The sequence below is a fragment of the Rhinichthys klamathensis genome, unplaced genomic scaffold (assembly GCF_029890125.1).
Source record: "Rhinichthys klamathensis goyatoka isolate OS25496 unplaced genomic scaffold, OSU_Roscu_1.1 h1tg000325l_1, whole genome shotgun sequence".
Lineage (NCBI taxonomy): Eukaryota > Metazoa > Chordata > Actinopteri > Cypriniformes > Leuciscidae > Rhinichthys > Rhinichthys klamathensis.
Window position 1 is genome coordinate 749,537 of NW_026606840.1, and position 24,892 is coordinate 774,428.

Below are 24,892 nucleotides of genomic sequence, written 5' to 3' on the forward strand. Positions count from 1 at the left end.
CTCACCTTGTGATGCGGCGATATACATGATTTCATCAGCCGGAGAACCGAATGAGATCGCGGGCGCGCCGCATCCTCTGATGCGGCTCTGGTCAGCGAACTCATTCGGAACTGCACGGGTTGCAATGTGAAAGACGGGGTGTGGACCGAAGAATTTTCGACGGTTTAGTTCCAGACCTGCCGTCTTAGGTCACCCTGGCCACCAGCCGAAGTATTATCTCACATGGAGAAAATAGTTTGGGGTGTGGATGAGGGGACTCTCGCTCTATTGAGCTCATCAAGTCTCGACCGTTACATTGCGATGGTCATGTTCACGCTTGGAGAATGTGACGCATCCACGAACGCTGTTTGAGCGTGATCGAAGCCCAAACACGTCAAAACAGCGCTCGTGCCCATCAGCTGAATCTATCAGAATACCGCACTCAGAAATACACAGGCAGATCATCTTTAGAAAGACGCGCCGCGTGCACACTCTTTTTGTGAGAGAAAAGCTTGCAGCAGTGCTGAAGCGCCCAGGGAGAAGCACACACGCTGTTCAGTTCAGCAGGCAGGAATGTGAAACTCGTTGGAACACGCCATCACACCAACACCGACTGGAAGCTGCTCGTCTAGAAGATTCTCGAAGATAGTCAGAGAATAGGCTGCAGGAGTGAAGAGAACTTCTTGGCTCCGAAGCGAAAAACATATCTGCATATTGCGGCGTACTTTATACTAGGGATGCACCGAATCCAGATTTGTGGGGTTCGGCCGAATACCGAATCCACTGGTTAAGATTCTGCCGAATCCGAAACCGAATACCGAATCCTACTCTCATCCTCAGTCCATTAACACAGTAAACACATTAATGAAGTAAACAAAGTGGATTTTTCATTTTATTTTATTACTGTAAATAATAAACACTACTTTTACTTTTATATCTGTAAAAAAAGAAAAGAAAGAATAAGCAACATTATGCATTTTAACAGCGGCGATGTTGTGTAGCCTATTGTTTCCTTGCCACCATAAGACAAATCGGCATTGCAAATTGAACATGTAGCTCGACTTGAATTGCCTTCTTTTCACTGAAAGTACTGCCAAACAACACTTGTTCTGCTCACGAGTTCCATTTTCACTTTCTCACAGCCTACTGCATTCGAACGGTGCACCTGCTGTAACGACGAGTGGAAATAAGGTGTGGCCCCTTTAAGAACTGCGCGCTCCCTCTTGAACTGTCTGTATTGTATGTGCCGTGCGCCTCGAACACATGCCCATGTATGCGGGTTATTTCTGTTTGATGCTCATTTTTTACCTTATTTTGTTAAGTAACGCTGTGGATTGTAGAACGTGTGACAGACAGTTACACAAGTTCGATTGTGGAATAAAGTGCGAGTTATGAGATGCCAATCGCCTCCGTGAGTCTGTCTGGCCTCTGCAATAACTTTAGCTGTGAGCTATCCCTATTTTTCTTCCTGACACAACACGTTACACTACAGGCTTGTTCGACTTGAACCGGCGCTGCACAGACAGATCAGTTTATGACATCAAAGTACCGCGAGAGCAATTCAAAAGCATAAGGAGCCGTCTGCTCTCTATTCGTTCACGCGGTTCTTTGATGTCATTCACTGATCGGTGACTTCGACGTAGCGCGCGTAGTGCAAGCCTAGGGTTCGGTTCGGTGGAAAAAAATTCTGAGGTTCGGCAGAAACCGAACCCCGTTAAAAAGCCTAATATTCGGCCGAATCCGAATCCGAATCCTGGATTCGGTGCATCCCTACTTTATACCCACGCGGTGGGGCGGAGTTACGCCATGCAAATTCTGCAGACCCATGGCATTTCCTTGCCATTGGCTCGTTTTATTTCTTTCGAAGATGAGAGGCTTCTAAGCGAACCCCATTTCGTCATCATTCGACGTAACTCGAAGTGACAACGAAAGGGAAAGGCTTATGACTCATTTGAAAAAACGATTCATTTAATTGACTCAGAGTCGACTCTTACTTTTGAAAGACAATAACTTAATATACGGTGCACTTTCAGATTTAAATCTTTGCAGGATGTTTTCATTCACTTAGAGCTCTGTTACACACTACATGAAAGGTCATTTTCAAAAATCCATAATAGGGGCCCTTTAAGAGAAAACTCGTAACTAAAAACTTTTACTGCCATATAGGAGAACTCTTAGTGGTAAGATAAAATGTTTTGTGAATACGGCCCCTGGTCTCCAATACGGATGCACAACAAAACCCATGCTTCACTTACCTATGCGTTAACTACCTGAGAAGATTCTAGTTCCTGTGCTTAAGTTCCAAGTTCTCCTCTCCAGCTCCTGTCTCCAGCGTTCCTCTCCCTCATCTCTGTGCACTTCCCATATCAACGTGGATCTCGCCTGTCACCGGAAACCTTCACTGGCTCTACGAAAGACAGCAATAGTCTGTCATATTTACCCTAGATCACTGGTCTCCAATCTAAACTCACCTGTCTGCATTCCTCACTGTTGTTTAAATAAACTCGTTGTTCACTTACATCTGTTTTCTCTGAGTCTGCATATCGTTACATCCTTGGCATAGAGGTTATTTAGTCTGAAATGTAATTTTGTAAGTGCTGTTGTACTTTTTACGGTTTTGATATTGCAACTTTATAAAATCTATCCAACAAATGAAGGTTGTCACATTATAAAAGGGATGATCTTTTTTCTTTCTTTCTTCTCTTTCTTTTTTTCTTGCTCTCTCTTACTGTCCTTCAAAGCTTCAGTTAGATCATCTCACTCTGCCAATTTCAGTTACTCTACCACTGATGTGTTCCTGGAAGAAGAACAGATGGAAAAGAGAACTTGAAGAGTGTGAGAGAGAACATTGAGTATGTACCGATAAATCCATTCCATCAGCGACAAATATACATAGGTGTTGAGCCTACATATGTGTACAATGTTGTGATCGTTTTTTCTTGTTTCCTATTGATGTCAATTTTGGGTAATCAACCCAAGTAGGAACGTGAATCATTCAGCAAGTGGATGTGAGCAGTGAGTGCTGTATGTCTCTCTTTCTCCCTCTCTCTCTCTCTTCGTGTCCCTGAAAGAGCGGCCCCAGCCATAGCAGACATTTTTGTGGTGAAATCATTAAACCCACGTGCGGAGCTCTCTCTGTGGTCACTGGGGGTCTTGCTCCTCTGCCTTTGGCTGAATAAATCATAAAGTTTGCTGGAAGACCACACAAGAAGCAGCAGCAGTGGAGGCAGGCAGGCAGACCCAGCGTTGAGCCGAGCAAAGCAAAGCAAAGACACACATACACACAAACCTTTCCAGTCTGTACACACACCCCCCCTCCCCCTCCCCCTCCCCTCCCCCCGCACACTCCACCCTCCTTTGCTTTTTTCAGCACTAGAGTGCAAAACACCAGAGGAGAGAGGGTGAATGTATAATGTGTAAGAGAACAAGTCATACAAAATGGAAGGAAAGGGGGGAAACAATGAATGGGAAAAGTGCAAGAAAAAACACAAATGTATGGACAGAGTTGGCAAAAAGTGGAATATGTAGAGAAGACAAAGATGAAAGTGAGAAAGAGTGAGAGCAAATCAAAAAGTGCAGATGCAACCCACAAGTGTGTTGCAGGTCTGCACTGAAGCAAATGCATATATTTGTAAAGCACATAATCGTGAATGGTTATAGCACAATACATATGCTTAATGAATATTAGAAAGGAAAGAGAAAATGGTTTCAATATTGTTTGTTGTTGACATAAAAGAATGTGTGTCCAATCAAGGTCTTCTTATTGTGCCATTATTGTGTCACTTAGTAGAAACTAGCCAAATTAGACCGATGCCAACATAGACAGGTTGTGTGATATGCCCTCATCCTCTAAAATCAATTATTCCACGATCTGTGGAATACTTGATTCTGATTGATCAATCGCATAATCCAGCGGTATGTTATTCCCCGATAACAACCGGTAAAAACTGATAACACAGGCTCATCCAGGTAACTGAAGAAACCGCTACGCTTCCTATGAAAGGGTTTTCTTCGTGGAAGTTTTGCGTTAAAACTCAAATCAATATTTTGTGTACAATTATTTAATTATGTCATCAGGGTATAACAAACTCGCTCTCTTGTTTTATACAAACAGCTGCTGCAATTTTGCAACAATTGTTTTGTACACTGTGATGGATTATAAGATAACAAACAGGGAATATATTGGTAACACTTTACAAAAAGGTTCCATTAGTTAACATTAGTTTTCTTACGAGAGGTTCTCTCGTATTGCATAAGTTTAGCTTACGCTACGGGAAAGATTCATCTTCTCGAGATATTGAAGCCAAAAAATTATCCTTAATTTTGTATTCATTGTCAACGCAGTGCAGCAGCCAGCAGACCTAGAGCAGGCAGTCTTGCATGCTCATTGGCTGCCCTGCGGGCATCTGCTGCAGCCTACCAGTGAGCCCCGCGTGACGTCACGCCCAATGAAGGGCGCCCGCGCCTTCATAGAGTCATAGCCCGCCAGAATGGGCGTGGCTTAGCGTATAAAAGAAGGGGCTGTAGGCTGAATTCCCTGATTTTCGTCTCTTCAGCGAGCTCTTCGCATCGCTGGATCTGAGAGAAGCCACCGCCGCCGTCGAACAGCGGACAGCCAGCTTAGGACAGCGCTGAGGAAGCCGGCCGTCTTCGTCACCTTCAGCCATCCGTGCGAGCTACGCTATCCGGCGACGTATCCTTTTTACCTTGCAAAACCTATTCCTAAAAGAGCGCGAGTGTCTTTTTAAAGATGCCTCGCACTTCCTGCGGCTCGTGTAGGGCCCCGCTCAGCGTCGGAGACCGCCATGTGATCTGCGCTCTCTGCCTGGGCCTGGAACATGCAGAGCTCACCCTCGCGTCCGGGGGCTGCGAGCTCTGTGAAGCGCTTCCGCTGTCGACCCTGCGGGCTCGACTCGAAGCCTTCAACCCCGAAGCAGTCACTCCGCCCTCTGTGGGACCGCGCAGGAAGAAGCGCCGTTCCCTGAGACAGCCGGAACCCGTGGCCACAGCGACGCGCTCGCCGGAGAACCTCCCTCGAGCCTCGTTTTGGCCTTCCCCGCCTCCCCTCACCGACGCGCAGCTGCCGCTCACGAGCCTCACTGCCGTCACATCTGAGGTTGAGGCCGAGGGACACGCCACGAGAGACTGCTGCTCCATCCTGGCATCAGACCGCGGCTAGCTCTCTTTACGTTACAAGAGAGCTACCCGGCCCTCGCGTCGCCGTTCGCGCGTCATGCAGAGCCCTTTCGAGCTCTCTGCATGACCCGGACGGGCATCGACATACGCGACGTACTGGATGCGTGGTAAGAGCAGAAATTTTTATACAGTTCTGCTCGATCAACGAGCACGCAGCTAGCTCTCTTTACATTACAAGAGAGCTACCCCGCCCTCGTGTCCCCGTTCGCGCGTCATGCAGACCCCTCTCTAGCTCTGTGCATGACCCGGACGGGCATCATCTGCGTCACATGTAGGTCCCGTGCCCACTACTTGTGCGCGCGCCCTCATACAAACACTGTTCCCAGTTCTGCTCGACCAACTTTACGTTACAAGAGAGCGTCCCCGTTCGAGCGTCATGCAGAGCCCTCTCGAGCTCTCTGCATGATCCGGACGGGCTTGCGAGCCGCCGTCGAAATGTCTCGCCCTGTCAGTCCCCTTACATAAGGCTACTGCAGCGGTGTATTTGGCAGCCAACGCGATACCCCCCCGTGTCTCCCGCAGAGCCCACTCTCTTAAAGCTGGCAAATGCCGCTCGAGTGCTAGATGTAGGAAACGTGCCCACAACTCTGTGCTCACGCCTATTTTTCTGCCCACTCTGTCACACGGCCAGAACAGCCTCATACATGTCAGGTTAAGAATGTAAGTTACGTGCCCGCTCACGAGCGCTCACGCTTACTAACTGACACATCGCCTCAAAAAACAAAAACAAAAAAAAACCGCACGTTTCCCGCTGCGGCCGGACCGCCGTCAAAGTTTATTTCCCTGTCAGTCCCCTTCAAACAGGCTACTGCAGTGGTTCATTTAGCAGCCAACGAGCCGGTTTGTTCACCCTCTCGCCTGCACACAAACGCCCTTTTCACGGCGACCCAGAGAAATCTCAAAAAGAGTATAATGTCTGGTCCGGCTCACGCCGTTGGTGTTTTAAGTGTAGTGAAAGTGCCCACGCCCCAGTGTTCACCCCTACACACAAGCACATCAAATCTCGTGTCACTCACAGAGCACACTCCCATAAAGCGCAGAAAAGCCGCTCGAGTGTTGAATATAAGAAATGTGTCCACAGGTCTGTGCCCACAATCTGCCCGCTCTGTTACACGCTCAATAAAACAGGTTATGAATGTAAGTCTCGTGCCTGCCGGAGAGCGTTCACGCTTACTAACTAACACACACCTCCCCCCGGGCGCCGCCCGCGTGTTTAAATGTTATAAAAAAAAACGCTGCTCGCGCGTCAAAAGTGAGAATAAAATGCTCCCGATCCCTTATGATTGGGACACCTCACATAAATCAGATGGTCTCGGCTTTCAGCGAGCAGCCATTGCCCAGAACCGAGAGTGCGCGCGCCGCGCTTTCGGCTCCGGCTCAGCTTCACAAGCCCGCAAATGGCGGCGATCTGAACCCGGAGGCCATTCGCCCCCTAGCGGCTTACATAGCTGCGTGGGAAACTATCCCAGGGATTTCAGAATGGGTTCTGAGCACAATAAAGCAGGGCTATACACTTCAATTCATTGGCCGTCCCCCGCGCTTTCGAGCCCGGACCGCGACGATAGTGAATGCGGAAGTAGCACACCTACTTCACGCAGAAATAACAAAACTGCTGTGCAAAGGGGCTATAGAAAAAGTACCGCCTTCTCTGAGTGAGTCAGGCTTTTACAGCCGATATTTTTCTCGTACCCAAGAAGGACGGAACTTTCAGACCTATCCTAGATCTGAGACATTTGAACAAGGCGCTTGCAAAAAGACCGTTCAAAATGCTGAAGACCAGAAAAATCCTCGTGAAACGTTCGCCCGAGGGACTGGTTTATTTCTCTAGATCTGAAGGATGCCTATTTTCAGATTCAGATATTAACACATCACAGGCAATTTTTGAGATTCGCCTTCGACGGTCAGGTATATCAATACACCGTCCTGCCGTTCGGCCTGTCTCTAGCACCCCGTACATTTACGAAGTGCATGGACGCAGTGCTCGCCCCCCTGAGAACTCAGGGGCTGCGAATAATGAACTATCTGGACGATTGGCTGATATTGGCACAGTCAGAGACGGAACTGTTATCTCACAGAACAGTGCTTCTCAGTCACCTGGAAAGCTTGGGTCTCACGGTCAACTGGACCAAGAGCTCATTAATGCCCAGTCAGTCAATTCCCTTTTTAGGAATAGAAATGAATTCTGTGGCCATGACGGCTCGTTTGTCGACACAGTGCGCGCGCCGTGTTCGCTGCCTAGCCGCATCTTTCCAGAAGGGCAGCCTTCTCCCTTTGAAAACGTTTCAAAGGATGCTCGGCTGTATGGCTTCAGCGGCAGCAGTGGTCCAGCTGGGCGTACTGCGCATGGGCCCGCTCCAACGCTGGTTGAATGCTCGCGCTTCTCGCCGAGCCTGGGTTTCTGGCGGCCAGAAAATCAGAGTGACTCAGACCTGCATAGCGGCTCTGCAGCCCTGGTTAGTAGCCGACCGGTACCAGCAGGGAGTGATGATGGGAACCATCGCTTATCGGAAAGTCATTTCGACAGACGCGTCCAACTCGGGTTGGGGCGCGCTGTTCGAAGGCAGACCGGGCTTTGGCCAGTGGTCAGACCAAGAGAAGTGTTTTCACATAAACTGTCTGGAAATGATAGCAGTCGAGAACGCGCTGAAGCGCTTCCTCCCGTTCATACAGGACCAACATGTTCTCGTCCTCATGGACAACATGTCTGTGGTTTCCTATGTAAACCGTCAGGGCGGTGTCAGATCCAGAAACCTCTTCAATCTGACGGAACGCATCCTTAATTGGTCCCAGATGCACCTGCGCTCGCTGAGGGCGGCGCATGTGCCTGGCCATTTGAACGACGGCCCAGAAAAACTGTCCAGGGACAACGTTCCCCCAGGGGAATGGTCCCTGCACCCCAAAACAGTCCAGAAACTGTGGCGCCTATTCGGCATTGCGGAAGTCGACCTATTTGCGTCAAAAGACAACGCTCATTGCCCGATGTTCTTTTCGAAGAACGAGGACGCGCTGGCCCAGGTCTGGCCCAGCCTCCCACTGTATGCTTTCCCTCCAGTCTCCCTGTTACCACAGGTGATCAAGAGAATCAGGGAAACGCGCCACTCGTTGCTCCTCATAGCTCCGCACTGGGAGAATCAGAATTGGTTCCCGGAACTATCACGGCTGTCACATGCAGCTCCTTGGCCTATTCCGGTGAGGGCAGATCTCCTCTCTCAGGCTCGCGGCTCAATCTGGCATCACCATCCAGAGCGCTGGTCTCTGCACGCATGGTTGATTAACGGGTACTCGTTGCCCTGCCAGAAAGAGTGATGAACACGATCACGCAGTCTAGAGCTCCTTCCACGAGAAGGCTCTATGCGTCTAAATGTTCGGTGTTCTCCAAGTGGTGCACCGACAGAGTTCTGGACCCGCGGACGTGCGAGGTTGCGCATCTGCTCACTTTCCTACAAGAGCTGATGGATAAAGGGAGGTCCCCATCCACGCTCAAAGTTTTCACAGAATCGACGCACGGCCAGTTACTGGGAAGACATGAGCTGGTCATCCGCTTCCTTAGGGGAGCTAGAAGGATGAATCCGCCGCGCCCCCCGTCGGTTCCTATGTGGGATCTTTCCTTGGTCCTCGAGGCCCTGAAAGCCTTCCCATTTGAGCCACTAGACTCCGTGGAGTTAAAATACCTATCACAAAAAAAACGTTTTTCTGACCGCGCTGTCATCAGTCAAACGTGTGGGGGACCTGCACGCGCTGTCAATCAGCGCAACGTGTCTTGAGTTCGGGCCGAATGACTCTAAAGTCATCCTCAAACCTAGACATGGCTATGTTCCAAAAGTGATGGGCACTCCTTTTCAGAGCGCAAGTCATTTCACTGTCGGCTCTGCCAGCGTCAGACAGTGAGACAGACGTGAATCTCCTTTGCCCGGTCAGGGCGCTGAGGTTTTACACTACGCGCTCCGTAGTGGCATGGCCTCATCGTGGGCGTGGTCCAGCGGGATTTCTATCCACGACATATGTGTAGCGGCGGGCTGGAGCTCCCCGTCTACCTTTGTCAGGTTCTATAACCTAGAAGTTCCCGCCCTGCCGGCTAAACTTCTGTCAGTCTAAGCGAGTTGTGCATTCTGCCCAGATATATCATGCTCAGACCACTCTCACGTGACTCAGCTCTCCTGGTTGAGCTGCACTAGTAGGGATGTGCTATATGCTTATACAGACCAGTGCTCTGCTCTGTATTCCCTATGTGTGCTTATGTACGAGTGATGGCCCGCGTGGCTGGCCACCTTATTTTTCCACTTATTGGGTTCCCCGAGAAACCTCGGCGACTCATGGGTGGCTGCTTGGCGCGCACGGCGTTGACAAAAAGTTCCCGTAGCGTAAGCTAAACTTACGCAATACGAGAGAACCTCTCGTAAGAGAACGTACTCGGTTACTAACGTAACCTCGGTTCTCTCTAGAGAGGGAACGAGTATTGCGTAACCGGCCGTGCTCGCGCCACGAGCGACTTCGCTTCAGTTGACGAAAACCAGGGAATTCAGCCTACAGCCCCTTCTTTTATACGCTAAGCCACGCCCATTCTGGCGGGCTATGACGCTATGAAGGCGCGGGCGCCCTTCATTGGGTGTGACGTCACGCAGGGCTCACTGGTAGGCTGCAGCAGATGCCCGCAGGGCAGCCAATGAGCACGCAAGACTGCCTGCTCTAGGTCTGCTAGCTTCTGCACTGCGTTGACAATGAATACAAAATTAAGGATAATTTTTTGGCTTCAATATCTCGAGAAGATGAAACTTTCCCGTAGCGTAAGCTAAACTTACGCAATACTCGTTCCCTCTCTAGAGAGAACCGAGGTTACGTTAGTAACCGAGTACGTTAATGCATTAGTTAACATGAACTAACCATGAACAACATCTCTGTTCAGTATTAGTTAATATTTGTTAACGTTAACTCGCACATGTACTAATGCATCAATTTACGTTAACAACACAATTAAGTTAACATTAGTTAATGCATTAGTTAACATGAACTAACCATGAACAACAACTCTGTTCAGCATTAGTTATGAAAATTTGTTAACGTTAACTACACATGTACTAATGCATCAATTCACATTAACAGCACAGTTAAATAACATTAGTTAATGCATTAGTTAACATGAACTAACCATGAACAATGCCTGTAAATAGCTTTACTGTTTTGTAAGGTTAACTTACTGTAAATATTTACATTAGTTTACGTAGCAGTTGACACACACTAAGTATGAACATTTCTAACTCACCATGTTACCCTAAATGTAAAAATACTGTTGTGTACCTTATCAACACTCTTTCATATTTATAAAGCATTGATTTGTTGGTAAACATAATTCTACAGCGGAAAACAAATGTTAGTAACACATCAGTTAATGTTGAATAGTGTACACTTTACAATAAGGTTCATAAATTCCATTAATAAATGCTTTATTAATGGAAAGTCATGTTAATAAAGATTCTACAAATGTTAGTAACACATCAGTTAATGTTGAATAGTGTACACTTTACAATAAGGTTAATAAATTCCATTAATAAATGCTTTATTAATGGTAATTAATGTTAATAAAGAGTTTACAAATGTTAGTAACACATCAGTTAATGTTGAAATAGTGTACACGTTTCACTCAATCCATTAATAAATACTTATTTGAATGCAAGTAATGATAGTAAAGTGCGTATAAACATGAACAACATATTTTTCCGCTGTAGAATTATGTTTACCAACAAATCAATGCCCTTATATATATATGAAAGAGTGTTGATAAGGTACACAAAAGTATTTTTACATTTAGGGTAACATGGTGAGTTAGAAATGTTCATACTTAGTGTGTGTCAAATGCTACTTAAACTAATGTAATTATGTACAGTACGTTAACCTTACAAAACAGTAAGGCTATTTACAGGCATTGTTCATGGTTAGTTCATGTTAACTAATGCATTAACTGATGTTAACTAACCGTGCTGTTAATGTAAATTAATGCATTAGTACATGTGTGAGTTAACGTTAATAAATTTTAGTAACTAATGCTGAAGAGAGGTGTTGTTCATGGCTAGTTCATGTTAACTAATGTGTTAACTAATGTTAACTAACCGTGCTGTTAATGTGAATTGATGCATTAGTACATGTGTGAGTTAACGTTAATAAATTTTAATAACTAATGCTGAACAGAGATGTTGTTCATGGTTAGTACATGTTAACTAATGCATTAACTAATGTTAACTAATGGAACCTTATTGTAAAGTGTTACCAATATGTTAAAACAGTTTAATCTCAAATCAATATCTCTTATCCCCTTATCCCCAAAATGTTGTGTAATAAGTGGTATGACTGTACCGTATCCCTTAAATGTCCGTTTAGTTTGAACTTGCCGCTTCCTTGCAGCTGCTTTCTTCGCAGGACCTTTGCGTTTAAAGACCTTATAAAATAAGTCAATATTTTGTGTTTAATTATTTAGTTATGTGGCAAGTAGCCGTGTAATAAGCAGGATAATGTACATCCAGCCGGTTGTTATCGCAGAATAAACCCCTGATGATACAAACTTCTTCGCGTCGGGTCCTGATCACCCTGTTGGAGTTTATTCTGTGATATCAACTGGCTGGAGGTACATTATCCCTTACATAAAAATATCCATACTATACATCATATACATCTTCAGTTGCATTGACAATAAACATTGTCCACAATTTGTTTTATGTAATGAATTATTGGCTGCAGAGAGCATTAAACCATTATTTAGAAACCAAAATTGTTGATTTTCGAATTAATCATGTTTATAGTTTTGCATATTGTTGGACCAACAGTATTGAGTTACCACATAATATCCATTATACAATCTGTGTCCTGAAGCAAAACCAGTTGAGAATCACTGACAATATGTTAATGTCAACATTTTCCCAATAAATTTAACCGAGAGTCTTGTGTACAAAATGACAGACATGTCTAAGTTATATAAAAACTGTAGGCCATTGTCTGTGTGAATGTGTACTGCTAGCTATGTTAATGTATAAGTACATTTTCATTTTCACACATTCAAGTCTATACAGTAGGATCCAAATATCTGAGACCACATTGGAAATTTGACGAAACGGCATATCTGCGCAAGCCAATCCGGGGCATGTCCCGCCGAATCAGGCGCAGAGTCCACTAAAGTGGGCGGGGCATCTGCCTATAAAAGCAGCTCATTTCGCCATAGGCTTTCATATTTATTCTCCTTCAGCGACGATCTACATCTCTTGTTGATTCTTCAAAAAGAAGCTTTCTCGGCGTCGGAAGAAACCCAGCAGCGGAACAAGCTGAATCTTCGCTCTGCATTCAAGCAGACTACAGCGGCAAGCAGCCTGACTGATCGGCACACTCCCCAGCCAGCTGACTCGGCACTGCTACAGCTATTTCACCGTTCCCCTGCGGCTATCTGGTGATTACTATGGGCAATTTTCTGTGCCCTCCGCTGATTTGGCGGCTGAGAATGACGCTCCTCCCCTGCAGCTGTCAGGTGAGTATAACAGCTTATTTCTCTAAAAGAGCATATTTTCGCTGGCGTTTGTTTCAAAATGCCGGACATTTGGGCGCACCGCTTTCCGGGCCAGCCTCCGCAAGCCGCGTTCATTGAAGACAGACGCTCTCACTATGAGAGCGCGAGTCTCGCCTTGCTGCGTTCATAAACCGCTTTGTCCGCCGTTCTCTTTCTCTCAAACATATGACGAAGAAACAATGGAGCTGTGGGGCTGAGTGAACGGGACTAAGTGAGCTCACAATAGTCTAATCCCCGCATGTCTCATTCTCCCTGCAGCAAGGGGATTCCCTAGGTGAGACTCATAGAGCAAATTCTCGTGTCGCTTGCCGGGCTCGCCCCCCCCCACAAGCCTCGTTCATTGAAGACTGATTCTCTCACTACGAGAGCGTGAGTCTCGCCTAGCCACGTTCACGGACCGCTTTCTCTAAAGAAAGTGACTCCTCCCCTCGTTCTCTGCCATTCTCTTTCTCTCAATCATGAGACGAAGAAACAATGGACTGAATGAACGGGACTAAGTGAGCTCACGCCGGTTTATTTCTCTCTCTGCAGCAAGGGGATTCCCCAGCGAGGGGATTCCCCAGTGCTGCTCGCACTGTGGGAGCAAGCACAACACTGACTACACTCAAGTATGACATTCTGCCCTGTGATTATCAGCTGAGACTTATATAGCATATTTCTCCCTAAAAAGAGCTGCTTTTTTGCCGGCGTTTGTTCTAAAAACACAGTGTGTAAAAACACTCCGAGTGTGTTGCTTGCCGGGGCCACGCCCACGCAATATCCCCCGTGTCTCACTCTCCCTGCAGAATGGGGATTCCCCAGTGCTACCTCCACTGCTAGAGCAAGCACAGCACTAACAGCTCTGCAACTGAAAATTATGTCTCTCCCATGTGGCTGTCAGGTAAGGCACATTGAGCATATTCCTTTCTAAAGCGGTTGTTTTACAACTCTGTGCCAATGGTCGTGTCACTTGCCAGGGCTGCGCCTACGCAGGCCGCATTCATTAAAGATGGACGCTCTCACGGAGAGAGTGCAAGTCTCGCCTCGCTGCGCTTGCGTTCCGCGGCTCACCAGCGACCCAAGGGACAAAGCGAATCCGCAGCCACGGCTCCGCCCGGCAAAACGCTACTTATTTATCTCAATCTTGTAACAGGTGCTGTTCCCCCACGTCAGCACGAGATGCAGCGTGTAATACTACAAACAAGATGGACGCTCCTATTGTGAGAGTGTAAGTCACCTCGCTGCACTTGCGTTCTACTCTCTTTACAAACTAGCCAGACGCCTCTTCTTATGGGTACAATACTGGCCCATTAATGGCCCAGCCTCCCCCTTTATACTATTTTCCCGGTCGCGCCTCTCCCACAGGTCATCAAATGGATCAGGGAGGACAGACGCGCAGACCTCCTTTCCCAGGCGAACAGGACAATCTGGCATCGCCAGCACGAGCTCTGGGCCCTCAATGTGTGGCCCCTCAACGGAAACTTACGGACCTGCCAGCGAGAGTCCTAAACACTATATCTGAGGCTAAGAGCCCTGTCCATGAGACGCCTCTACGCCCTCAAGTGGTCTGTTTTCTCTGACTGCTGCTCAGCCCGGAGTCAAGACCCTACTTCATGTGAAGTACTGCTGGTACTACCTTGGTCGTACCCCCTCCATGCTCAACCTGATTGTTTGCTTCCTGAAGGGGGCAATAAGGCTCAACCTGCCTCGACCTCTTACCATACCCTCTTGGGACCTATCAACGGTCCTCAGGGCCCTCAAGGGGCCCCCATCTGAGCCGCTACAGTCGGCCGAACTAAGGCCACTTTCGCTCAAGACCGCACTTCTGCTAGCTTTAGCATCGGTCAAGCGAGTGGGTGATTTACAAGCGCTCTCAGTCAGTGCTTCCTGCCTTGAGTTTGGGCCTAACGACTCCATGGTCGTCCTCAGGCCAAGGCACGGCTACGTGCCCAAAGTGCTCTCTACCCCATTCAGAGCACAAGTTATTTCACTTTCTGCACTTCCAGCTTTGGAAGACGAGCGACAACTACACTTGCTCTGCCCTGTACAGGCCCTAAGAGTATAAATAGAGCGCTCCGCCCAGTTTAGGCAGTCGGAGCAGCTCTTTGTATGCTTCAGTGGCTGCACAAAAGAGCTTCCGGTCACGAAGCAAAGATTGTCCCGCTAGATAGTGGACACTATCGCTTTAGCCTATGCTTTGATGGGCCTTCAATGCCCCATCAGTGTCAGAGCACACTCCACCAGAGACATGGCCTCTTCCTGGGCGTGATCCAGTGGTGTCTATCGGCGACATTTGTGTTGCGGCCGGCTGGTACTCGCCCTCCACCTTTGCCAGATTTGACAACTTGGAGATCCCGGCACTGCAGGCACAAATCCTCTCTGTTTAGTTGGAGTTGACCTTTGAACGAGCTTGACTCACCATTACTTCTCTGGAGACTCCGACCACTGTCCCTCTCTTAGTCCTACTGCCCTCAGGGCCCTTATCCAAGTGTCCTAGGCTAGGGTCGTAGAACATGTCATTCTGCTTGAACATAGCACGGCGTGACTGAACTGGTTCCCCATAGCATCTAGCAAAGACGCAATGCAAATGAACGTTTCGAAAGGGAACGTCTCGGTTACTGTCTCGGTAACCTCGGTTCCCTGAGATAATGGGAACAAGTATTGCATAGACGGCTGGCTATGATGCACACAACTTGGTGTTCGTCGCTTCAGTCGAATTTACCTGAAATCCTATGATGAAATTAGCTGCTTTTATAGGCAGATGCCTGCCCCCTTTGGCAGACTCTGCGCTTGATTCGGCAGGACGCACCCCGATTGACTCGTTCAGATGCACCACTTCGCCATAGGTTTGTGCAGTTCCCACTGCTCAGCCAATAAGCACGCGTGCAGATCTCTGCACTGTTAGGGCTGTGAAGTAAACCAGCGTTATTGAATAAATAAAAAATCTGAGAAAAATGAGTTTTCCCATAGTTTCTTTCAAAGACGCAATACTCTTTCCCGTTATCTCATGGAACCAAGGTTACGTTAGTAACCAAGACTTTCACAAACTTGTGGTGTCCATGCCATTTGGAGTACATGTTCTTGTTAGAGAAAAAGAAGGACAAACCAAATACTAATAAACTAAATTTTTCAACTAAATGTTTCCCTTTAAATTGTTATACTTCTGTCACGGACCAAACAGTCCGGCAAAGAGGAGAACAGGAGTTTTTTTTGTAGAAAAATAGTTTTTTTTTTATTTACCCCAAAAATACTGAACAATAGAAACCAAAAAGTTAACAACGAGGCCTATAAAAGAGGTCAACAAAATATAACTATACTCAAAACAGCATACAACAAAACAAGATATGACCTGAACAAACTGACCTCCCTGAATGAGACACAAGGGAACATATATAGTGGCTTGGCCAAACCAATTTACACATAAGGGGAAACCAAAATTGACGACAAATACAACAACTACAAAGTAAAACAAACTAAACCCAAAATCCCCCTCCAACATGACAGCACGTGGTATGGCTTTATTGGCAGGCCACAGGATATCACAGTCCTCCACCCTTGGCCACGCCTTTCTTCCCCCAGGACAGACCTCTCTCCAACATGGTAACATGATTTCCATTACATGAGAGTAGATGTTAAAACTTCATGCTGATTTGTACTACGCTTTCGCCAAGATAAGCACAAACTAAGACGTAGCTTTACAGTAACCTATGCCTCTCCATCCATTTACGCTTCCTTCCATTTGGTGATGTGAATCTCCTTCTGTCCGGCGTTAACGGCTGCAGTGTACTTGGCGTGTCAGCACACACAACGACTGCAACTACAGTGTGGTCTCCCCAGTGGACCAGCACGACAACCGTCTGGATTGAGCCGAGTAGGGGACATCTCTAGGGTCTTCAAGTGGGCACCTTCCGTCCTCAGTGTTTCGTCGACTAGCCCACGACACCTCAAGAGGGCTCGACAGTGACTCTGGCGTCCCAGAGTCACCCCCCTCCGTCCCCCACCCAATTCAGCCCAGTTTACTGACCTTTACATCCCTCCTGCTGCTAAGGTTGCTCCTTCCTCGTAGTTCACATGTGACCTAACCACAATCTCACAATCTCTCCGCAACCCAACCATACGCGCCAACCCGTTTGACTAAGGCTGTCGAGCCCCACTGTCTTCGTTAAAGTAGGTTCAGTGGCAACGGTTCCGTATGGCATACTACCTACCGCAAAACACCAATTCTGCCCAATCACCAACCCTCATTCACGCAATATACAGAGGAACGTAATAACTGTACTTACTATGCAAACTATACAAATAAAACCAACAGACTCTTCAAGTTTTTCAAAAATTCTATGAAACCGTAGCGTGGCGGCCTGTACACAGTCAGCCAGAATCTTTCCGTCACAACCACAGTCAGTTGCTGCTCCTCTCTGCTGCTTCAGATGAGTTATTTACTGTGCGACGCAACTCTTGGCCACTGAATCCGACGTCTCTGAGGAACCGGGTTGTAGAGTGTGCCACAAATCCTCGACAACCCACTTCCACTGGATAAACCTGGACTCTCCATCCTCGCTGTTCTGCTTCAGTGACCAGATGAGCATACCGCAGTTTCTTCCTCTCATATGCCTCATCTACAGCATCCTCCCATGGCACTGTTAACTCTATCAGTTGAACAATGCGCGCTGATCCAGACCACAAAACAATATCTGGTCGGACAATATGGTCACATCACCATTTGTTAGTGGTGGCAATCTCAGGAGGAAAAATAAGCCGTTGATCAAGATCAGCCAGCATTTTCCAGTACCTAGCAGCTTCCAGATGTCCTGGGCGAGAATTGGTTTTAACACCTTTTCTTGGTGGTTGCTCGCCTGGACGGAGGAATATTGTCTTCTGTGTGTAATGTTTTGCTAGAACAGGTGGCAACTTATTGGTCAAGTTACGCTTGCCTTCCAATGCTAAAGCCAAACATTGCAGTATTTGGTCATGGCGCCAAGTAAACCGACCTTGGCTAAGAGCCACCTTACATCCTGTCAAAATGTGCCTTAATGTGGCAAGTGATGAACACAAAGGACAAGAGGGATCCTCTCCTACCCAGAGGTTTAGGTTCTGTGGTGATGGGAGAACATCATATGTTGACCTGATAAGGAAACTGATCCTACTCTCTTCCATTGACCAAAGGTTTTGCCAGCCCATCTTGTGTTGTTCCACACTCTCCCATCTCATCCACTCTCCCTGCTTGGCTTGGGAAATGGCCTTTATACACCTCATCCTCTCCTCCTGCTTTCGCACCTCGTTGACTACCAGCTTCCTCCTTTGAGCTGGGCCTGCCTTGTGCCATTTAGGAGGAGCTAAACTGAGCCCAAAACCCCCTCTTCCATGCTGTACCTGTCCCACGATATCACCAATTTGAAGGGCAGCCTTTGTCTCTACCACAGATTTATTTGCTGACCACTTTCTACCAGTTTTTAACACAGGTGCTGCCTCCCTTACACATTTGTCGCGTGACTCTACTAAGGTCATTTCCAGTCTGACCTTGGCGCACTTAAACTCCTCGGTTAAAGCAGAGACTGGCAGCTGCAATATTCCTTTACTATAAAGTCCCACTCTGCTGAGGCAGCGTGGAACTCCCAACTATTTCCTAATGTATGAACTTATTAACGCTTCCAGCTTATCCACTGTTGTCAAAGAAACCTCGTACACGGTCAGTGGCCACAGCAACCTCGGCAATAGACCAAACTGAAAGCACCAGAGTTTTAGTTCATGAATTGTTACAAAGAAACAATGATTTACGAGTTCGCACTTACAAATAAGTCAGATAGAATAAATGCGTATTTAGCGTGCTGTCCGAGGAGAGGGCTCCGGGTTAGGTATTCGGCCCGAACCCAGAGTACTCCCCCCGTATTCCTGGCTGTGAAAGAATAAGTCAAGAGTGAGGAGTCGGGGTGGTGGAGGCATGCTGAAACTGTCAAGGAATGTTAGGTGAGTTGACAGAGTGAATATACTGTATATATATATGCTTCCTCTCGTGCTGATGGGGTAGACATGATAATTGTTTGATGACAAGTTGATTGCAATGATTGTTTGAACGTGCTCCTCTCGAACTTTGTTTATAAAACATCATTTCACGAGTTCGCATTTACAAATAAGTCAGATAGAATAAATGCGTATTTGGCGTGCTGTCCGAGGAGAGGGCTCCGGGTTAGGTATTCGGCCCGAACCCAGAGTACTCCCCCCAAAAGCTGCAAATATAATGCGGGACAGCTGCCAGAATGATGTTGATGACCCCCCAAAACTTGCGGAGTGCAAACCTTAAAGTATCAGCCGTGGGAAGGGGTTAGTCGCTGGAAGGTTTCTTCTAACATAGGACAGAAGTTGGTTGTATTGAGGTCGGATAGGTGTGCCTTTCAGGCAGTAGGTTGGGGATGGACTACTGCGGAAGCGAAGGAGATGACACTGCTACGGCAGTGGAGCAAGTTTGGACGGAGTAATGGAGCTCCTGTGGGAGCGGAGTGGATGACATTGCTGCGGCAGTGGACCGGACTTGCTTTACGACTTGCTTTGAGTAATGGAGCTCCTGTGGGAGCGGAGTAGATGAGACTGCTGCGGCAGTGGAGCAAGTTTGGATGGAGTAATGGAGCTCCTGCGGGAGCGGAGTAGATGACACTGCTGCGGCAGTGGAACAAGTTTGGATGGAGTAATGGAGCTCCTGCGGGAGCGGAGTAGACGACACTGCTGCGACAGTGGACAAACTTGCTTTCGACTTGCTTTCCAGGTATCCTAAGGCGAGTTGAGAAGAGGATTGGGCACTTGCTGGAGCGGAAGAGATAATGATTCTGTGGGAATGGAGTGAGTTGGAAGAAGAAAAATGGAACTCCTGCGGGAGTGGAAGAGATTATACTGCTGCGGCAGTGGGCCAAACTTGCTTTCTGAACTCGACTGTCCAAAGGTAAGTTGGACTAAAGACTGGGCTCCTGCGGGAGCGGAATAGATTGTGTTGTAGTTCTTTCTAACCGATGGGCCAGTTGGATTGGGAACGAGCTCCTGCTGGAAAGGAAGAGATGATGCTGCTGCTGTGTTGGAACCAAACTTGCTTTGAAATTGCTTTCTAGGCTATCCGGAAGGAAAGTTGGAAGGAGAGCTGAGCTCTGCTTGAGCAGAGGATATGGTACTGCTGTGGCGGTGGAACGAGTTGGGAAACGTAGCTCCTGGGGGAGCAGAGTAGATGACGTTGCAGAGGTAGTGGAACCCGACTTGCTTTCCAGCAGCCTAAAGGCGGGTTGGGAGAGAAAAATGTGAGCTCCTGCTGGAGCGGAGAGATAGCACTGCTGTGGCAGTGGAGTGAGTTAGGATGGGGAACGGGGCTCCTGCGGGAGTGGTGGGCCTGTAAGGTTGGGTGTATGAGAAAGTTGATACTGGAGAATTTAGCTGATGAGGGTTCGTTGAGCTTCTTTGGTATGGAAGCGGTTTGAACGGATGTAACTTTTAAAGGCCTCCGACGACCAGCGGCCAAGCTCTTGAATCTGCTGCTGGGAGAGGCCTTTTTGGGCAGCTGTGGTTGCTGCGCCTATACGGAATGAATGCTGGGATGCCTGATTGGAGCAAAATATACTTGAGGGGTTTTTGGAACCAGAATCGTGTGACGGGGCGATTGAAGTCGTCAGTGAAGAGTGGGTCGGAAGGGGACTTGGTCTGCGAGTTTCTGAAATGTAAGTATGCTAAGAGAGATTGGTACGGTTGGATTGGTGATGGGAGATTGAAGATGTATATGAAATGGCCTTTTTTCATTTGATCTGTCTTACTTTGCTTTATGAAGTAAGAGATGGTTTCGTTGTCTAGCACTGATAGATCTGTGATTGTGGGGTGGACTTTTGGGTTAAAGCTGGAAGTGATGGTGAGTTCTGAGCATCTGAGAAAACCGAAAAAAGCCAATATGAACATTGCGTCCAGTGGACGGGTGGTGTTGGTGGAGTGGTAGCCTCGGCGGAGGGTGGAGATGTACTTAGTGAGTATGTCTAAAGTTATTGGTTGCCTGGCATCTGGGCGGGTGGGTTGGTTTTTTTTGGATGCCTTTGATGAGCATTGATGTCTGAGAATTTGCTATGTCTGTGGAAGGTGAACCAAAAAGGAGTTTGTGGAAGAATTGGATTCCGCTTAGATAACCCTTGATGGAGCAGGCTTTGAGGTTCTTGATGCTGTTGAGATAGGATATGAATGAAGTGACGGTGAGCAGAGAAAAATTGGGAAAAGGCAGGTTGTATGTGGAGTGAAAAGACTTAAAACTCTTCCATGCGGTTAAGTAGGATTGGAGGGTGCTGGGTGAAACGGCTTAAAGAATGGAATTAAGAGAGGCATCAAGAAGTGGTTTCAATGGGTGGTTTATGGGAAAATCAGCTCTGAATAGTGAGGTACTGGGGTTGGGAATGGGTCCGCATCTGGTGCCAGCAGCCTGAATTTCTGGAAAGCAAAACGAGAGAGAGAGTCACCTATTTGATTTTTGGACCCGGGAACATGTTTTGCAGTTAAGATGAACTGATCGCAAGCTGCGATCCAAATGAGGTGTCATAGGAGAGGCATTAGTGCGGGAGAATAGAGCGGCCTTTGTTGATGCAATGCACAGTTGCTTCATTATCGCAGTGTACCATGATGCTGTTAGTTGACCATTCTTTACCCCACAGGAAAGCTGCTACTACTAAAGGATACAACTCGAACAGCGCTGAGGAGGTTAGTGATTGTGGTGAGTCTAACAGCTGGGCGGGCCATGTAGACGCAAACCAACGGCCTTGGTAGAATCCCCCGAAACCGACGGAGGGAGCAGCGTCAGTGAACAGTTGGATATCCACGGGGAGAGAAATCAGATTATTATAGAAAAAGGACATGTCGTTCCATTGTTTAAGGAAGGTTATCCATAAACTGAGCTTGTTCCAACATGGAGTAGTTAGGGAGATTTGGTCCTCTAGTCCTCTACTGATGATGCGAGGAAGAGGAGATCTAAGATGAAAGGGCGGCCTTGCGGGATGATGCGCATCGCAAAGTTTAAGTGGCCGAGCAGAGATAGTAGCTCTCGTTTAGAGCAATTTGGATTTTCTAGGAGGGTAGATGCGACCAGAATAACCCTGTCGATTTTTTCCGTGGGCAGTGAGGCCTGGAAGTTAACTGTGTCCAATTTAATGCCCAGAAATTCGATGGATGTGGCTGGACCCATGGTTTTCTTGGGCGATTGGAATCCCGAGCTCAGCGAAGACTTTTTGGACTGTGAGAAGATGCGCGGCTGGGACGGTGTCGGGTGGTGAGATGATTAAGAAATCATCTTGCAGGTGGATTAAGTAGGGTATCGAGTAGTTATTGGAAAGAATCCAGCAAATGGCTTCTGATAGCATGTCGAAAATCTTGGGGCTGCTTTTGCAGCCAAAAGTTAAACGGACAGTGAAGTAAACGTTTTCTTGCCAGCGTACGCCGAACAAATGCCATGAATCTGGGTGAATGGGTATCACTTTAAAGGTAGAGGTGATGTCGACTTTAGCGAGCCAAGTTCCGTAACCTGCGTCTTTAATCAAGGTTATGGCTTGGTCAATGGTGTGGTAACGAAGAGAGAATTGTTCAAGCGATATAAGGCTGTTTCTGCTTGGAAACGGAGACTTATGCGGGGCTGAGAGATCGATTATTAAAGTTTTTTGCCACTCCAATTGGGCTGATGTGGAAACATTTGAAAGGAGGAATGTTAAAAGGACCAATCATAAAGCCTGATTCGATTTCTTTTTTAATCAGGATGTCGACTGTGTCAGGTTCAGCGAGAGCAGACTGGAGATTGTCACATATGATACTTTGAGTGGGAAGGCTTTCGACGCCGAGTTTGAAGCCGTGCTCGAGACCAGACAGTAAATAGTCAGTAAAGTTAGTGTTAGGGTGGTGAGACAATTCAGAAGACAGACGAGAAAAATTCACCGGAGTCGACAAGTAATTTTTGGAATCTTTATTTACGGACCTTTTTACAGGGCATATGGTGCGAGCGTGGGCGCCGCCACAATAGCTGCAAATGTTTAAATAACGGAGCAACGTCCTGAATGGAAGTTATTGCAAACTTGGTTGTTGGATGGGAAGGAGGTTTTTCTTCTTTTAAAATCTGTGTCTGAGTCGTTGAATTTTATGTTTGCTGGTCGTGGGACGTAACTGGTTGATTTTCCAGCTGGTGAATCTGGGCGGGGCGGGTTTGCAGGGTTAATCAAGGGACAAGCCGTGGTGGAGTGCGAAACGGATCTGCAAACAGTGCAGGATATATTACGGCAGCCTAGGAACACTCTACTGTGTAGCTCTGTGTCTAGGGCGCCCCAGTAAGGGCACTGGTTCCACTGAGCTACGCGGACGGCGCATTTTGCTGAGAACAATTTGTGGTAAGTATAGAAATGGGTTCCTCCATACGATAACGCGAGCTCTGCGATTATCGCGAGATATTCATTTAGTTCTCGTCTCCTGTGGGGAAGTGCGGCACAAATTATTTCGCTATACCGGCTGAAAGCAATTGCAAATTCGGAAAACGACAGAATGCGGGATAAATTATGAACTGGGTTTTTGAGGGTGACTGCAAAATCACTGCAGTCGATTTGGTGATTTGAAACAGAGGGAGGGAGTAAAGATAGAAGGGAAGATAAATCGATGTCTGCACCTGTGAGGATCTGTGGTCTGATGTTGCTGGCAACAGGGGGCGGTTCCATGGCTGTAGCGTTCGGCGGGATGGGCATCGGCGTTGCGGAAAACAGAGTGAAAGGAGAACGATTTTGGGAAAAGGTGTTAGGAGGAAACCCCCCCGGGGCCGAGGCCGTTTGTGGAGGCAGCCTCACACTTGGGTCGGCCCCTAAAGCTTGAGGAGGAACTGGAAAAGTGGGAAAGGAGGGGAGCTGGGGAGGTAGAAAAGGTGTCTGGGCCTGCAACTCTAGCTGAAGCAGCCTCGCGCTAGAGTCTTGGGGTGGGGCTGCAGGCCATGGACAGGGGAAAGGGTTGGAAAAGGTGACAGGAAAATTATGTGGTAGTTGGGCCTGTGCCGTTGGCATACTCACGCTGAAAGAACGGCCCGTTTCGTTTGAAACTGGCATTGTGACGTGAGGTGCGGTGCTGGAAAAAGCTGCGGTCTGTAGCTCGGCGGAGCACAGAGAAGAGTGGAGCCTGGCGGTGGGGCCGCGGCCCAGGCTAGCTGGAGGCCTGCTGCGGCCTGGCGCTCGTGGAAAACTGGGCCTTGCAAGAGCGGGAGAAAGTGTTTTCTGGGAACGTGAGTTTGGAGCCTTGTAATTACTTGCCTTTTTTGCGGATTTTGAAGGTGGAGTGGATTTTGGAGAAGGGAAAGCTGCCTGGAGTGAAACGTACATGGGAGCTCGTTGCAGCGATTGGATGCTGCGATGGAGCCTGGGCGACGAAGGAGTCGTCGTCGGACGGGAAGAGTTCGATCTCTGACATTGTAGCAAGTGGGCGGGACCAGATGCTGAAACTGTCAAGGAATGTTAGGTGAGTTGACAGAGTGAATATATATATATGCTTCCTCTCGTGTTGATGGGGTAGACATGATAATTGTTTGAACGTGCTCCTCCTGAACTTTTATAAAACATAATTTAATAGAACAGAAAATGTTTACATAACCCTACAACGTGAAAATGTGTGCACTCCACTTAAACAGTGTATGGCTAAAGCAAATAAATGTATATTATACTTGAAATAAACTATATGATCTGTGTTTTGAAATGCTGTGGCTAACTGCAAAAATAACTTAAAAAATAACCTGTGTACTCAACACATGCCTTGTGTGCTGGTAGGCTTGTATGCGGTATTACCATTGCTGGCTGTTACCCTGCCTTGCCGGTTGTTCACCCTGTGTGGCTTGGGCAATCACAACTTCTACTAAAATTTGTATGTTTGTTCTTCATATCATAAGTACCATGAGCACTTTAAGCATAGGCGTCGATTTCGGTGGGGACGGTGGGTACGCATCCCCACCAGATTTCGTCATGAGTCATTTTGTACCCACCACTCTTGGAAACATTGAGGCATGGTCGGATGTACCTAATACAAATAAAACATCTCCAGTTAACTAGCAGAGCATTCATTTAGTTCGCTCTTAAATAAGAGATCTAGCTAAAATGTTTTGTTTTTTAACTCAAGCTGAGCGCTCGTGTCCGCTGCTATCAGTGTCGTGGATACAGTGTTCTCTGTGGCTCGCGCACA

At 47.4% G+C, this 24,892-nt stretch overlaps 1 pseudogene; it reads right to left on the bottom strand.

Annotated features, from left to right (window-relative positions):
• Nucleotides 1–21,061: 21,061 nt before the first annotated feature.
• On the bottom strand, nucleotides 21,062–24,130 carry LOC130105694 (uncharacterized; annotated as a pseudogene).
• Between the last annotated feature and the right edge of the window lie 762 nt (nucleotides 24,131–24,892).